The sequence below is a fragment of the Armigeres subalbatus genome, unplaced genomic scaffold, assembly GCF_024139115.2.
Source record: "Armigeres subalbatus isolate Guangzhou_Male unplaced genomic scaffold, GZ_Asu_2 Contig1919, whole genome shotgun sequence".
In the NCBI taxonomy this organism is placed as follows: Eukaryota; Metazoa; Arthropoda; class Insecta; order Diptera; family Culicidae; genus Armigeres; species Armigeres subalbatus.
The window spans coordinates 41895-56865 of record NW_026942749.1 but is presented as its reverse complement, the minus strand read 5'-3'; the positions used below and the strand labels follow the sequence as shown (position 1 = coordinate 56865).

Sequence of the window (14971 nt, the reverse complement as noted above, 5' to 3'; positions counted from 1 at the left end):
AGCAGAAGCGATGTAATTTTACCGACGTAATAAATAAGACGACGTAATCCGAGCAATGTAAAACAGTGGTATGTAAAATAGAACCAGGGATTTTTCTGAATCGAGTTGTTATGAATATTTTTTCATTAAATAAATTGACTTCAATTTTTTACCACATAAAATAATTTTATTATAAACATTCTTGTGTTTTTTTCAACGTAATAAATAATAGTTTTATAAATTTCATGTCTCTCTTCTTTATATCATATCTGTCCTACCCTTGGTCCTACCGGATCTGTATCTTGAAAATATATATAATTAAATTGCATGAAATTAACTCATAATAGTATATAATTGTCATGGGCAGTGTGCATCAGCTGCTGCTAGCCTCGGCACAGACGCCTTGGGTACCGCAGCCCTACGAGAAATACCGATAGATTACTGTTAATTAATCATGATTTGGATTTCAGGATTCCGGAAGGAGTCTTACAGAAGGACAGCTTTCCACAATCCTGGGGAGAATACTTCTAAGATGCATTGAAATTTCAGAGAAAATGTTCAAATTCCGGTCAGTTCATTCGAGAATTCCTCAGACTCAGATAATCCTTTCAATATTCCGAAGGGAAAAAATCCTTTTATGAATCCGAGGGGAATCCTTTCGCGACTCCGAGGGGAATCCTTCGGGGATTCCGAGAAGAATCCTTCCGCGATTCCGACAGAAATCCCTCCAGCATTCGGAGAGGAATCTTTCTAGGAATCTGAGTGGAATCCTTCTAGGATTATGAGTAGAATTTTTCCATGACTCCGAGGGGAATCCTTCCGGGACTCCGAAAAGAATGCTTTCGAGACTCTGAAGGGAATCCATTTGCGACTCTGAAAGGAATCCATTGGCGATTCCAAACGAAATCCTTTTGGGAATCCATAGAGAATTCATTCGGGACTCCGAAGGTATAGTTTAAAAATAAATCTCAGAAAGAATCTCTTCCGAAAACCGAAAATATTCCCGTCGAAATTCAAAAAGGATTAGAGTAGAGTGGGGCAAGAGTACGCACTTAGTTTTCAATCGATCATGTGGCCCTTATGAAGCAAGCTTCTGCATATCAAATCAGTGTCGATGATTCATACACTCTTCCTTTATGTTACCCAGTGGAAAAAATATTGAAATTATTTTAATTCGTTTTAGTAGAACCCTTATTGCAAGACAAGTGAAAAACGCACTCTTACCCCACCGGTGGGGTAAAAGTGCGCATCGGGTGGGGTAAGAGTACGCATTTATCCAATCATGTGCTTTGAGTACACATTAACACAAATAAGAGTTAATAACATTTAATTGATGTTTAATGAGCATATATTAGGGAATGTTTAAAGATTACGTAACTCTTAAAGGGGGAGGGGTCCTAAAAATGTGCACTTTCATACGAAAAACCATTGTTTTTTATATATATACAAAAAAAACTACAGAGGTAAAAATATATATCAGGTTTTGCGTGGCGTATACAAAGGCATTTTCCTTAAAGAAAGTCCACCAATCACGTAACGTAAAATTTGGCTATTTCATCACCCCTCCCCCCCTATCTTACACTATTTGTATGAATCCTCTAGAAATTATATGGATCGTCACACATATCACAACCCCTCCCAGCAAAACGTTGCGTAATTTATGAATGTTTCTTTTGATTAAATGAAATTATCATTTAGATGAAATTGTGTTTTCGTACTATGTTTAGGTGTACAACAAGTCCTAATACAATTTCATTATTTCGCTTCAGTGCTTTGTTCGCTAAGTCCTTTCTAACACCAAATTACTTCAACTTATCCTAAAAACTTGTGATAATTTCGAATTCTTAGTTGTAGATCTTTACGCTTTGGAAGAAGTCTTATTTCGGCCGGAGATACGGGTTTGACATCATAACTTGAAGATTCATATGCGTACTCTTGCCCCACCGGTTCCTGCGTACTTTTACCCCACAGTCCCAAAAATTATTCAAGTGATGGTTTTGACTTCTTGGAAAACCAACCGGATTGGTGTTCTGTACCATAAAGTACTCTATACAATAGGTTATCGAAATGGTATAATGTTCACCTGATTGAACGTATATATGGTAATGAAATACTAGTTGCGGAAATCCAATTATTTTTAGCAAAATGACCAAAAGCTATCTAGCTCCATATCTCCCTTGTTGTTTGTTCAAATCGTTTACAATTACACATGATAATAGTTGGCCAGAATACCTGTCAAACTGATGCAGTGCTGCTAGTTTATCTTTTTCATTACTTCAAAAATCGAAAACGTACTCTTACCCCACGCGCACTCTTGCCCCACTCTACTCTACTCTTGGAAACTCAAAAGGATTCCCCTTAGAATCTTTAAAAGATTCCTCTAAGATTCCGAGAGATACTTCCAAATTTCCGAGAAAAATCCTTCCTTTATTCCGAGAAGAAACCTTCCTTGATTCCAAGGCGAATCCTTCCGGGATTCCAAGGAAAATCCTTTCGGGATTTATAGGAGAATCCTTCCAGGATTCCAAGGGGAGAACTATTTCGGGATTCCGAGGAGAATTCTTTCGGGATTCCGAGGGGAATCCTTCCGGAATTCTGAAGAGAATCTTTTCGAGTTTCCAAAGGGAATCAATTTGCGAATCTGAAGGGAATACATTCGCGACTTCGAACAAGATCCCTTTGAGAATCCATAGAGAATTAATTCGGGATTCCGACTTAAAAATAAATCTCAGAAAAGTATTCCTATCGAAATCCAAAAAGGATAACTTTTGGAAACTCTCTCGAGGATTCCAGAAGAAATACTTCCGAAATTCCGGAAAGAATCCTACCTCGATTCCCAGGGGAATCCTTCCGGGATTCCGAGGGGAATCCTTCCGGGATTCCGAGGGGAATCCTTCCGGGATTCCAAGGGGAATCCTTCCGGGATTCCAAGGGGAATCCTTCCGGGATTCCAAGGGGAATCCTTCCGGGATTCCAAGGGGAATCCTTCCGGGATTCCAAGGGGAATCCTTCCGGGATTCCAAGGGGAATCCTTCCGGGATTCCAAGGGGAATCCTTCCGGGATTCCAAGGAAAATCCTTCCGGGATTCAAGGGAATCCTTCCGATTCAAGGGAATCCTTCCGATTCCAAGGGAATCCTTCCGGGATTCCAAGGGAATCCTTCCGGGATTCCAAGGGAATCCTTCCGGATTCCAAGGAATCCTTCCGGGATTCCAAGGAATCCTTCCGGGATTCCAAGGAATCCTTCCGGGATTCCAAGGAATCCTTCCGATTCCAAGGAATCCTTCCGGGATTCCAAGGGAATCCTTCCGATTCCAAGGAAACCTTCCGGTATTCCAAGGGGAATCCTTCCGGGATTCCAAGGGGAATCCTTCCGGGATTCCAAGGGGAATCCTTCCGGGATTCCAAGGGGAATCCTTCCGGGATTCCAAGGGGAATCCTTCCGGGATTCCAAGGGGAATCCTTCCGGGATTCCAAGGGGAATCCTTCCGGGATTCCAAGGGGAATCCTTCCGGGATTCCAAGGGGAATTCTTCCAAGGAAAATCCTTTCGGGATTTATAGGAGAATCCTTCCGGGATTCCAAGGGGAATCCTTCCGGGATTCCAAGGGGAATCTTTCCGGGATTCCAAGGGGAATCTTTCCGGGATTTCAAGGAGAATCCTTCCGGGATTCCAAGGGGAATCCTTGCGGGATTCCAAGGGGAATCCTTGCGGGATTCCAAAGGGAATCCTTGCGGGATTCCAAAGGGAATCCTTGCGGGATTCCAAAGGGAATCCTTGCGGGATTCCAAAGGGAATCCTTGCGGGATTCCAAAGGGAATCCTTGCGGGATTCCAAAGGGAATCCTTGCGGGATTCCAAGGGGAATCCTTGCGGGATTCCAAGGGGAATCCTTCCGGGATTCCAAGGGGAATCCTTCCGGGATTCCAAGGGGAATCCTTCCGGGATTCCAATGGAATTCTTCCGGGATTCCAAGGGGAATCCTTCCGGGATTCCAAGGGGAATCCTTCCGGGATTCCAAGGGGAATCCTTCCGGGATTCCAAGGGGAATCCTTCCGGGATTCCAAGGGGAATCCTTCCGGGATTCCAAGGGGAATCCTTGTGAGATTCCAAGGGGAATCCTTGCGGGATTCCAAGGGGAATCCTTGCGGGATTCCAAGGGGAATCCTTGCGGGATTCCAAGGGGAATTCTTCCAGCTGGGATTCCGAAAGATATCTGCGTTTTTAAGAGAAATTCTTCTGAGATTCCAAAAGAAATCTTTCTGGGACTTCATATATAATCCTTCTGGGACTCCAAGCAAAATCTTTTTGGGATTCCGAATTAAATTACTGCTTGGGTTCCAAGAGCAATCCTTCTTTGATTCCATAAGCTGGTGTTCTGCTGGTGTTCCAAAAAAGAATCCTTTTGGGATTCCAAGAGAAAGCCTTTTGGGATTCCAAAAGCAATCATTTTAGGATTCCAAGAGCAATCCTTCTGGGATTCCAAGCGGTATCCTCTGGGATTCCAAGAGAAATCCTGCTGGGTTTCGAACAGTAATCTATCTGGGATTTCAAGAGAAATCCGTTTGAAAATCTAATGGGTATCACTTTAGAATTTCAGGAGGAATCCTTTTGCGATTCCAAGAGCAATTCTTTTGGGATTTCAAGAAGAAACCTTCTGGGATTCCAAAAGAAAGTATTTTTAGATTCCAAAAGCAATACAGTAGGGTTTCCAAAAGATATCCTTCTGCGATTTCGAAAGGAATCCTTCTAGGGTTGCAAGTGTAGTCCTTCCGGGATTCCAAAAATATTCTAAGTGAATTCTAATGGATTCCAAAATATCTATAATAATCGCAAAATTTTAAATTGATTTTCATCAGAATCTCAAAAGGATTCCTCTTGGAATCCTATTAGAATTACTCTTGGAAACCCAGAAGGATTCCTTTTGTAATCCGAAATAGATTTCTCTTGGAATCCCAAAAGTAATTTAATTCGAAAACCTAAAATGATTTCTCTTGGAATACCATAAGAATTCCTCTTGGAAAACCAAAAGGATTCCTTTTGAAATCCCAGAAGGATTCATCTTGGAACCGCAGAACGATTTCTCCTGGAATCCCAGAAGGATGCCTCTTGGAATCATAAAAGCATTATTCCTCTCGAAATCCCAGAGGGATATCTTTTGGAATCCCAGAAGGATTGATCTTGAAATCCTAAAAGAACTGCTCTTGAAATCCCAAAAGGATTGCTCTAGGAATCCCAAAAGGATTTCTATTGGAATCCTAAAATGATTCTTTTTGGAACACCAGAAGGATTGCTCTTGGAATCTCAAAAGGATGTAACTTAGAATATTTTTGAAACCTCAGAAGAATTCCTCTTGGAATCCCAGAAGGACTATTCTTGGAATACCAGAAGGACTACTCTTGGAATCCCAAAAAGACTACTCTTGGAATCACAGAAAGAAATCGCAGAGGTTTTTTTGGAATCCCAACTAGGATTTGGAATCTAAAAAGGATTTCTTTTGGAATTCCAGAAGCATTCTTCTTGGAACCGCAGAAGGATTTCTCTTGGAATCCCATAAGGATGCCTCTTTAAATCTTAAAAGCATTCCTTTCGAAATCCAAAAGTTATATCTTTCTCTTTTTGGAACACCAGAAGGATTGCTCTTGGAATCTCAAAAGGATGTAACTTAGAATATTTTTGAAACCTCAGAAGAATTCCTCTTGGAATCCCAGAAGGACTATTCTTGGAATCCCAGAAGGACTACTCTTGGAATCCCAAAAAGACTAAAAAGGATTTCTTTTGGAATTCCAGAAGCATTCTTCTTGGAACCGCAGAAGGATTTCTCTTGGAATCCCATAAGGATGCCTCTTTAAATCTTAAAAGCATTCCTTTCGAAATCCAAAAGTTATATCTTTTGGTTGGAATTCCAAGAGGACTGCGCTTAGAATCCCAAAAAAATTTCTCTTGAAATCGTAAAAAGAATTCTTTTTGGAATACCAGAAGAAATCCTCTTGGAACCCCAGAGAGATTTCTTTTGGAATCTCAGAAGAATTTCTAACGGAATCGCAGAAGGATATCTTTTGGAAACTAAAATAGATTTCTTTTAGAATCCCAGAAGGATTAGTCTAGGAAAGCAGAAGGATTTATCTTGGAATCCCAAAAGGTTTTTGTGAAATCCAAAACAAATTTCTTTTATAAAAGTATTCCTCTTGACGTCCTAAAAGGATTCCTAATAGAATCTCAAAAGAATTCCTCTTTGAATCAATAAAGGATTCTATTTAGAACCCCAGAAAGATTAATTTTGGAATCGCAGAAGGATATCTTTTTGTTCCCCAAAGGATTCCCTTTGAAATCCTTAAAGTATTATTTCGTAATAAAAAAAGGATTCCTCTTTGAATCTCAGAAGGACTACTCTTTGAATCCCAGAAGGATTTTACTCGGAATCGCAGAAGGACATCTTTTGGAATCCCAACTCAACTGGATTGTTTTCTAAAAATGATTTTTCTTTGGCACCCGAAAAGATTTCTTCTTGAAATCCCTGAAGGATTCCTCTTAACTTTCTAGAACGATTCCTGTTGGAATCTCAAACGGATTCCTTTTGGAATCCAAGAGCGATTACTCTTGGAACCACATGTGGGTTCCTCGTGGAATCCTAAATGGACATAATCCTACAGGGTCACTTTTGCAATCCAAACAGAATTCGTTTTGGAATCATAAAATGACTCCTCTTAGAATCCCAGAAGGATTCCTCTTAGAATCCCAGAAGGATTCCTCTTAGAATCCAAGAAGGACAACTCTTGGAACGCTAGCAGGATTTCTCGTGAAATCCCAGAAGGATGCCTCTTTGAATCCTAAAAGTATTCTTCACGAAATCGCAGAAGGATATCTTTTAGGAATCACAATTGGATTGCCTATGAAATCTAAAAGATTTTTTTAGAATCCCGAAAAAAATCCTCTTGGAATCGCAAAAGGATTCCTATTGAAATTTAAAAAAAACCCCTCTTGGAATCCCAGAAGGGTTACTCGTGGAATCCCAAAAGGATTCTCTTGGAATCTCAAAACATATTTTATTCGGAAATCCAGAAGATTTCTCTTGGAATCCCAAAAGGATGTCTTGGATTTTGAAAATGATTCGTTGTGGAATCCTAAAAGGATTCCTCTTGGAACCCCAGAAGAATTCCTCTTGGAATCTTAAAAGCAATCCTTTCCGAATCGCAGAAAGATATCCTTTGGAATCCCTGAAGGATTGCTTTTTGAATCGAAAAAGTATTCCTTCTGGAATCCCAAAATGATATTTTTTAAATCAAAAACTAAAAGGATTGCTCTTAGAATCCTATAAGCATTACTCATAGAATCTCAAAAAATTTCCTCTTGGAATCTCATAAGGATCTATCTTAGAATCGCAGAAAGATATCTTTAGGAGTCCCAACAGGATTCCTTTTGAAATCCCTAAAGGATTACTTTTGGAATCCCAAAGGATTCCGTTCGGAATCCAGGTAGTATGTACTTTGGAACCCCGGAAGGATTCCCTTTAGCATCCTAAGAAGATCACCTACGGAAGCATGAAAAGATTCCCTGCGGAATCCCAAAGCGATTCCTTTCGGTATTCCAAAATGTTTCTATTTAGAATTCCATTCGGAATCCAGAGGGGTTTCATTTCAGAACGGTGATCCTGTCTTTTCTTTTCAGAACTCAAAACAGAATTCTAATAAGATTACATTTGAGTTCCCGAAAGAATTATGTACTGTCCTCTTGACCTTCCTTCCTTGCCCGTTACTTCCAAATATGTACTACGATATCTTAGTATCACACATGCCGACGTGGAATAGCTTGTATAAATGCCAAACTTATCAATCAAATTTCAGCGTCTGCCCAACTGACAAGGTCCTCGAGTTCCTAAATATTATTTTCCGCAGCCAGCCGAGTGGCATTGAATTCGCTGTAAGTATTGCAAACAGAGAAATATGTTTAGTGTACCATCTTTCTTCAATCTAATAATATACTCACCAAATGACTCCTGTAGGTAACTTAGGGCCCACCTCACAACAATTTAATAGAGTAGGCAATCGATCGCAGGATGGAATCCAACGGTTTTCACCCTTCGCTGATATATCGAAAACTAATACTGCGTTTGATATGGAGCTGTCTGTCCTCTTTGGATGTGCCAGCAGGCAGTGTGGGAAACCAGTAGCCAACAGGTCATTGCGAAACTGCGAAAAGTGCATACCAGATAGGTGACCGTGTGCGCGCAGGAGGGTCTTACTTTTCCGGCCACTGTCATCAACAGGCGGGACCGTCGCACTGGAGTCTGCCTGTTTGCCAGCTGGTGGCGATGAAAGTTGCCGATGGTTTAGGATCACACGTAAAATCTCCGGATTTGAGAACGATCGGGTCTGCGTTCTTGTTTTTGAAGGCCTCATACTGCTAAAACGCTAATAATGCTGAAAAATATAAATAATTCTTTCATTATTTGTTACAATATATTATATTTGATGGTTATATACGAATATAAATAACACAAGGGCATCTTTAGGGTAAAATCAGCAGTGATTCAAATCGTTCGGGGCTGTCAGTTTGAATATGAATCTGAATCATGTACTTTCTCAGCAGTGGCTCAAGATTCATTTTTTATAACAGTCGAGATTCAAAAGCCTAAAACTGGTGTACCGTTCAGCTCTATTTTTTGTAGATTTGAAGCACGAAAGAATAACGAGATTCAAATATTTTTCAATTGTTTTGTTTCATGAATGCGTCATTTTATGTACGGATCAATCCACTTTGCATTTACCGCATCTTCCTCAGCAGCAACATAATTATTTCATTTAATGGAAAAAAATCAAACATGAATAGAACACTGCTGTGGAAGCCTGTGAGTTTGTTCTATTTTGGCTCATATTCAAACTAGAATAGTGGTCGAAAATTTGGAATGAAACTGAATCATTCCTGATTTCACTCTTAGTAGAGTTATAAATCGTATGGGAGTTAGGAAATGAAATTGAAACTGTAAAAATGCCATCTTCAACAGACGTTATAGTTTTAAAAATTCGAACAGTTTCGTCGGGAAATTTATAACTGGAATACTGCTCAGTTGTATTTTTGCACGAGTTTGCAACAGAATTTACTCGAGTTTTATTTCGTTCAAAACAATAGAAGATGACGTCATCGGCTACAAAAAATACTATTTCATCGACAGCATAACAGTTTGACATTTGAATTGGCCTCGGAAGATAATTTTTTCGTTTTCCAGTATAAAACAAGTGCAGCTTATAACTGCAACTGAAGATGCATTTCTTGTTCTATATCTTTGACAGTTATAAAATGTAAAACTCGGGAAATAAATATAACTATAACTGTAACTTTACTAAAGATGCCCTTACCGTACAACTGCAAACGATTATGATGGAATGAAAAATAAATATGGCGTCGTCGGCTTCTCCGCACAAATCAGACACAACTGGGCAGTGTTGCGAGATTTAAATGTGTGTTCGGTTTAAATGCAATAACACATTGAATTTGTGTAAGTGGACCCCCGGTAATATGACCGTTTTTAATCTGAACACTTTTTAATTTGAACCCCGTTGGTTTGAACATCGTTCAAATTAGAAATGGTTCAAACGTCATTTACCACGTGGAATCGAGAGAAGAAAAATGGAACATCGTGAAATGGAACGCAGAATCAAAACAAACCAGTAAAGAGAGCAGCCAGAAACCAGTTTTTCTGATGCTTATAGAGTAACCAGAAGTTCAAATTAAAAGTGAACCCCGTTAATTTGAATGAGGTACCGTTCAAATTATCGGGGGTCCACGGTATTACACAAGCAAATCAGAACCACTGGGTTGCATTCATTTCGATGTGATTTGCAATGTTTTTATGTTCGAATATTACACATAGACAACGTAGAGAAAAATCGTGAATCTGTTTCGGTGTAATTTTCATATGACATACAAAACTATATAAATGTACATCCGAAATTCGGCTTTACATCTGTATTTAGGTACGTCGCCCCAATTACATTGATGCATATTACATTTCTTTTTGCTGTGAACCAAAGCATCCGTTTGAAAACGACTGCTAAGTGATATGCTACCGCCCTTTAACGATTGTCATCCGCTTTCTGGATGATCATCATTCGATGTTTTTGCAGGTGGATGACAAGAATTCATAAGAGTATCATACCGTTGCGAAATGATTTTCTTAAGAACACCGAATGATAAACTAATTCATTTCCAGAAAGGGTTAAGACATTTATCAGAGGAATTAAATATGATTTTTGTATGAAATTTGGTGCGTTTTCGTGTGGGGAACCAATTGGAATTATTTTCCAATTTTTATATAATGGATTTTCACAGAAAGAAAACAGGAACAGATTATAAAAATATAGAGTAATTTTGGCTGCTAAAACTTTGTTTTATTACGTAACACTACAATACCTCACTGATGTATTCAATATACAATAATTTATGATGGCATCAAACAATGTAGAACTGGGACCGACCATCAAATGTTGACCTCTGCTTCATAATTCTATTCTCCCAACACTAGCACCAACTTTGTTTGTACACGGACGGAAGGAAGGTTGAATCGATGTTTCATCGTGCCTGGAGCCCTGGACTTGGCCTGTTTGTAGAGCTTCTCACCTTGTGGTAGTCGATGGGTGCCTTTCGCCAGGGTATGGCCGATCTGTTGGATTAGGCCGAAATTCTGCCCCAGCAGAGCAGCGATGCCGACGGCTTGGCGCTCCACATTTTCAGCTGTTCCAAAGGCCTCCAAGATTAGAAAATTAGAACTACGTAGGGACCTCCCACGTACATGCCGTGCTGATAACTTCTGCATTTTTCCAACATTTTTATTTACTGTCGCCCGGGTATTACAACGGCAGATCCTCGAAATACTCGTACGTTTTCTTGTCAGTCATAAGAAATAAAGTAATCAGCTGATAAATTATTTAATCACAATGCACATTTACTTACCGTGAATCAAAAATAAATATTTTTCTGCAAAGTACTCCTCGAGCTCGAACAAATCCACGACCAAACAAAATAATGGCGTAATAAAATGAACTCGGCACGGGTGGCACAGAAAAATCTCATCAGTCAGTAGAAAAACATTTCATGATCGAATGATTTTCGTTTAAGGGCGCTGTTGAACTACTAATCATCCAACACCCAAATGGTTTTCTATTGTCAGCACTTTACAACACATGTAATATGACAGCTCATTTAACATTGGTATTTCAAAACATCCTGTTCTCGGATGATTTTCATTCGAACTTTCAAAAGCGAGTCATCCGCTCTGGTACTTCATACACTTATGGGATGAGCAGCTTCATCGATGGGTGGAATTAAAAATCAGTCGTTTATAGGTGGGGTCTTTGGTTCAGTGTAGCGACTGGTAAAGTGTCAAGTAAAGCCCCAAACGCAATACAACGGAACGGTGACGGTATATTAGGTTCTGCAGCGTCTGTATCTAACCTCAAACTGATGACAGATTAGTAGTACTACGCGTTGGACTCGGGGGCAGCCAACCAATCACGAACTCGAACTTTGTCGGAGTCCTCGTCGGAGTCAGTGGAAAGTACTACTGAACTGTCAAAAAAGTTCATTTGACGAGGACCGAATTCATTCGTGACGTCATGCTGCAGAACCTAATATGGACCAACAGGTCTGTGCCACAAAAAGGGAAAGGAACGGTGACGGAAACGGCAAATTTGACAGAAAATATATGGGCTAACTGTCAAATTTTCCGTTTCCGTCGCCGTTCCGTTGTATTGCGTTTGGGGCTTAATGATACTGCGCTACTGCGCTGCCAAACGGCTTAAAATCACCACCGGTAATCTTGCTCTTACCTGGGGAACCCACTTGAGGCACAGACAAACAGACGTAACACTGATGAAATTTCCATCTTCCATGCTTGGAACGGTCGTTCTAAATTTAACTGATTACTAGTTTCACACCTTTCACACCTAGAGACGTGCGAATCGTTTACCTTTAGATTTGACATGTCACACTAGCGCCTTCTGTTGACATTGTCGTACTAAACAACATTTTGGGCAACATGCACACTTAGGAAAAGTTACCGAATTCGGTGATTCATTTACCGAATTCTCAACAACTGAACTTTCGGTAATGACTTCGGTAAACCAAAAGATTACCGAACACTCAGCGAACTGGACTATCGAAATTCATAACTGGCGCCTTATGAATCTTCGACTGATTATTCCACCAACAGTGCTTCTGATACGCAGTTACCTTCCCGAGTAATCAAGCGTCGATGGGCGTGTGGTATACATACGGGCCTCCCGACCCCGACGTCCATGGTTCGAACCCAGTCTGCCGCGTTTCACTTTTTTTCAAATGAAAATCATCATTCATAAGGCAACATATTGAAATTCATACCGATTCCTTGTGGCAAATTTTCATAAGGCGTTTGATTGAAAATCATACGTCCATTTTCCTCAGTGAACGATTTGTAAAATGCAACGAAGAGCTGGAATGTCAAATTTACCGATTATTCGGTAACGTATTACCGAAGTACTGTAAATTATAGCTTTTTGTTTTTTAGTTGTGAAGAATGAATAAAAAAATTATAGAAACAAGAAAACACAATACTTTGTTTATGCTTTGACTTTCAATCATGATTTATTTGATTATAAACAGTTTCATGCAAGGATTCAAATCTTGGTAGAAATTGTCAGCTATAATATTATGCATCCCAAGAAAAACACTCAGATCGTGATCATCTCAATCAGCCTCCGTTGAAATGCGCTGGAGCGCGCCCATTTACTTTACACACGGCGGCTATTCAACTACACGCTTAGATTGGTTTACTTATTTATGGGTACTTCATTCACTCATATATGGGTAAATGCAATTATACTTATATTATTAGTAAAACATACTCAAAAAATCGGTAAAGTTTACTGATATTCCGACAAAACCGACTTCACCTATTTTTGAGTAATCGCATTTACCCATATTTGGGTGAAAAATTGAACATAAACAAATCCAAACTGATGGTCGCCGCGTCAATGTCGTCGTCGTCGCAAGTAATTTTTTTCCTATTTTTATCAATTACCGGACAGTCAAAATTGATAATCTTTGATCCGAATATATTCAAGGTAACTATTTTTGATAATATTTATTGGTTTTCGATACACAACGTATAGGTTGCAACTTTTTGAACATTTTTTCCAGCACCGGTCGGCAGCACCATATCGGCTTCCTCGAAGGTTTACATGGCGAGATCAACGAGGAAACAGAAAAGTTCCCGAACCATCGGCGGAACCATCTCTCCTCGGATAGCTGACAATTGCTGATCACAAACGGGACAATATGTTGCTTCGCGCACCTGGTGCCATGGCGATCAACGATTATAGAAAACAATAGTTCCCGAACCATCGGCGGAGAGAACCATCTCTGCTCAGATAGCTGACCACGAACCATTGAAAATACAGGAAACGCAAGGAAGAAATAGCATGTGGGCACTAAAGGGATGCTGATTTCTTTTTAAACCAAGTAAGTATAAATTTGTTTTGAATTCGATATTGTAAGAAATAATTTCTTGTGAGTGAGATAAATAATTCAAGAATTCTAATTCAGTTATTTATAAAATTTTAAACTATTAATTTCAGATCCACCTTTTGCCTCCGATGCTCCTGTTGTTATCCCCCTCATTCGCTGTCTGTCCCGGTGCTACGATTCCTGCTCGTAGCGAAATCCATTCATTCGCTGCTTTTCGATCCTGCTGCTGTAATATATATTTTTATTCAACTGGTAATTTATTTTGTTCAATGAAATTGTAGTAACTTTATTATAATTAACCATATTTTTTAGAACAATAAGCATGCTGCGGAAAACCGTTTGTTTCACCAAGCTGATCAGCTGTCATATACCACGAAGAAAGCTTTATTGGACAACAACCATTCTGGATTTGACGGGTCCAGAGCTTCCCCAGAAGCAACTGCGAACGATAGATAATGAAGGAGGTTAGCAGGCCATTGGAGGAACAATCTTTAGCGGAGCCGTCGACATATCGCGAGAGAGAACGTGAACATTTGCGCGAATCGGACTGAAAACAAAGGCTGCTGCTTTTTCGTACCGAGGGCAGATTTTACTATGGGATGTTAAAGTAGCTTCCAAACCGAAGATCTTGATTTAATGGTAAGCTATTTATTCGTATAACATAATTTAGTTTTTATTTTGATTTAGAATACATTTTTAGGTCTTTGCACTTGTGGTGATGACGGAACGGATTTTTTACCGTACTTCTAGCCAAGCTTCCAGCATCCTAATAGATCCCTACACGGCTACTGCGGAGCAGGCTAGCAGGTGACCCGGTTAACTAGCAGGTGCTGCGGTTAACGCTTACTGACTCCAAGCTGCTGCTGATCATCCAGCCGTCGCCAGTTCTGGTATCGTCGATCGGGTGATTTTAATCTTTCGGCAACCAAAGCCCAACGTCCAACAACGAATACACGGGTTGATAAAAGCTGTACATCGTAAATATATTAATATTTTGAAATTTGATTAAAAAGGCAGGCCAAAAAGCTGCCAGCTGATAATAGATATAAAACGACGAAAATTTGCACTTGTTTGCATTTGTTTATCCAATCCGATTTTTAATTCCAAAACAAAAAAAGTTCACTCATATGTGAGTAAATTTCACCTATAATAAAGTACCCATAAATAGGTAAACATTACCAATATTTCTTAAATTGGCATGTACTCAAATATGGGTAAATTCTGATTCACCCATAAATACGTATGTGCACTTTTTGGCGATTATACACTCAGAATAAATTGCATATTATTTCTATAATTTTTGCACATAAAATTTGATCAGTTACTTTGGCTTTTATAAAGTATGTGCGGCTGTAATAATTGTACGTTGATTCAACCATGATAAATTGTATGTGCAGAACTTTTATAACACAATAAGAGAAAGACATAGATTTTAAACAGAAGCATCGCAATTAATCCATTAGTATTGCACTTAATTTCAAACATGTTTATTA

The 14971-nt window shown here is 39.4% G+C and overlaps 2 long non-coding RNA genes across 3 annotated transcripts; one reads left to right on the top strand and one right to left on the bottom strand.

The window, feature by feature from the left end:
- Positions 1-186: 186 nt before the first annotated feature.
- LOC134203531 (uncharacterized) lies at positions 187-9383 on the bottom strand. Its single transcript, XR_009977632.1, has 4 exons — positions 9335-9383; positions 7965-8398; positions 7676-7896; positions 187-397 (listed from the first exon to the last, which is right to left on the bottom strand). It is a non-coding gene; the product is annotated as an uncharacterized LOC134203531 (long non-coding RNA).
- A 3445-nt stretch (positions 9384-12828) lies between these two features.
- LOC134203530 (uncharacterized) lies at positions 12829-14538 on the top strand. Of its 2 annotated transcripts, none has more exons than XR_009977631.1 (5): positions 12829-13075; positions 13152-13472; positions 13589-13730; positions 13791-14117; positions 14166-14538. It is a non-coding gene; the product is annotated as an uncharacterized LOC134203530 (long non-coding RNA). The 2 variants fall into 2 exon arrangements; XR_009977630.1 differs by having other exon boundaries at positions 12832-13075; positions 14179-14538.
- Positions 14539-14971: the final 433 nt, after the last annotated feature.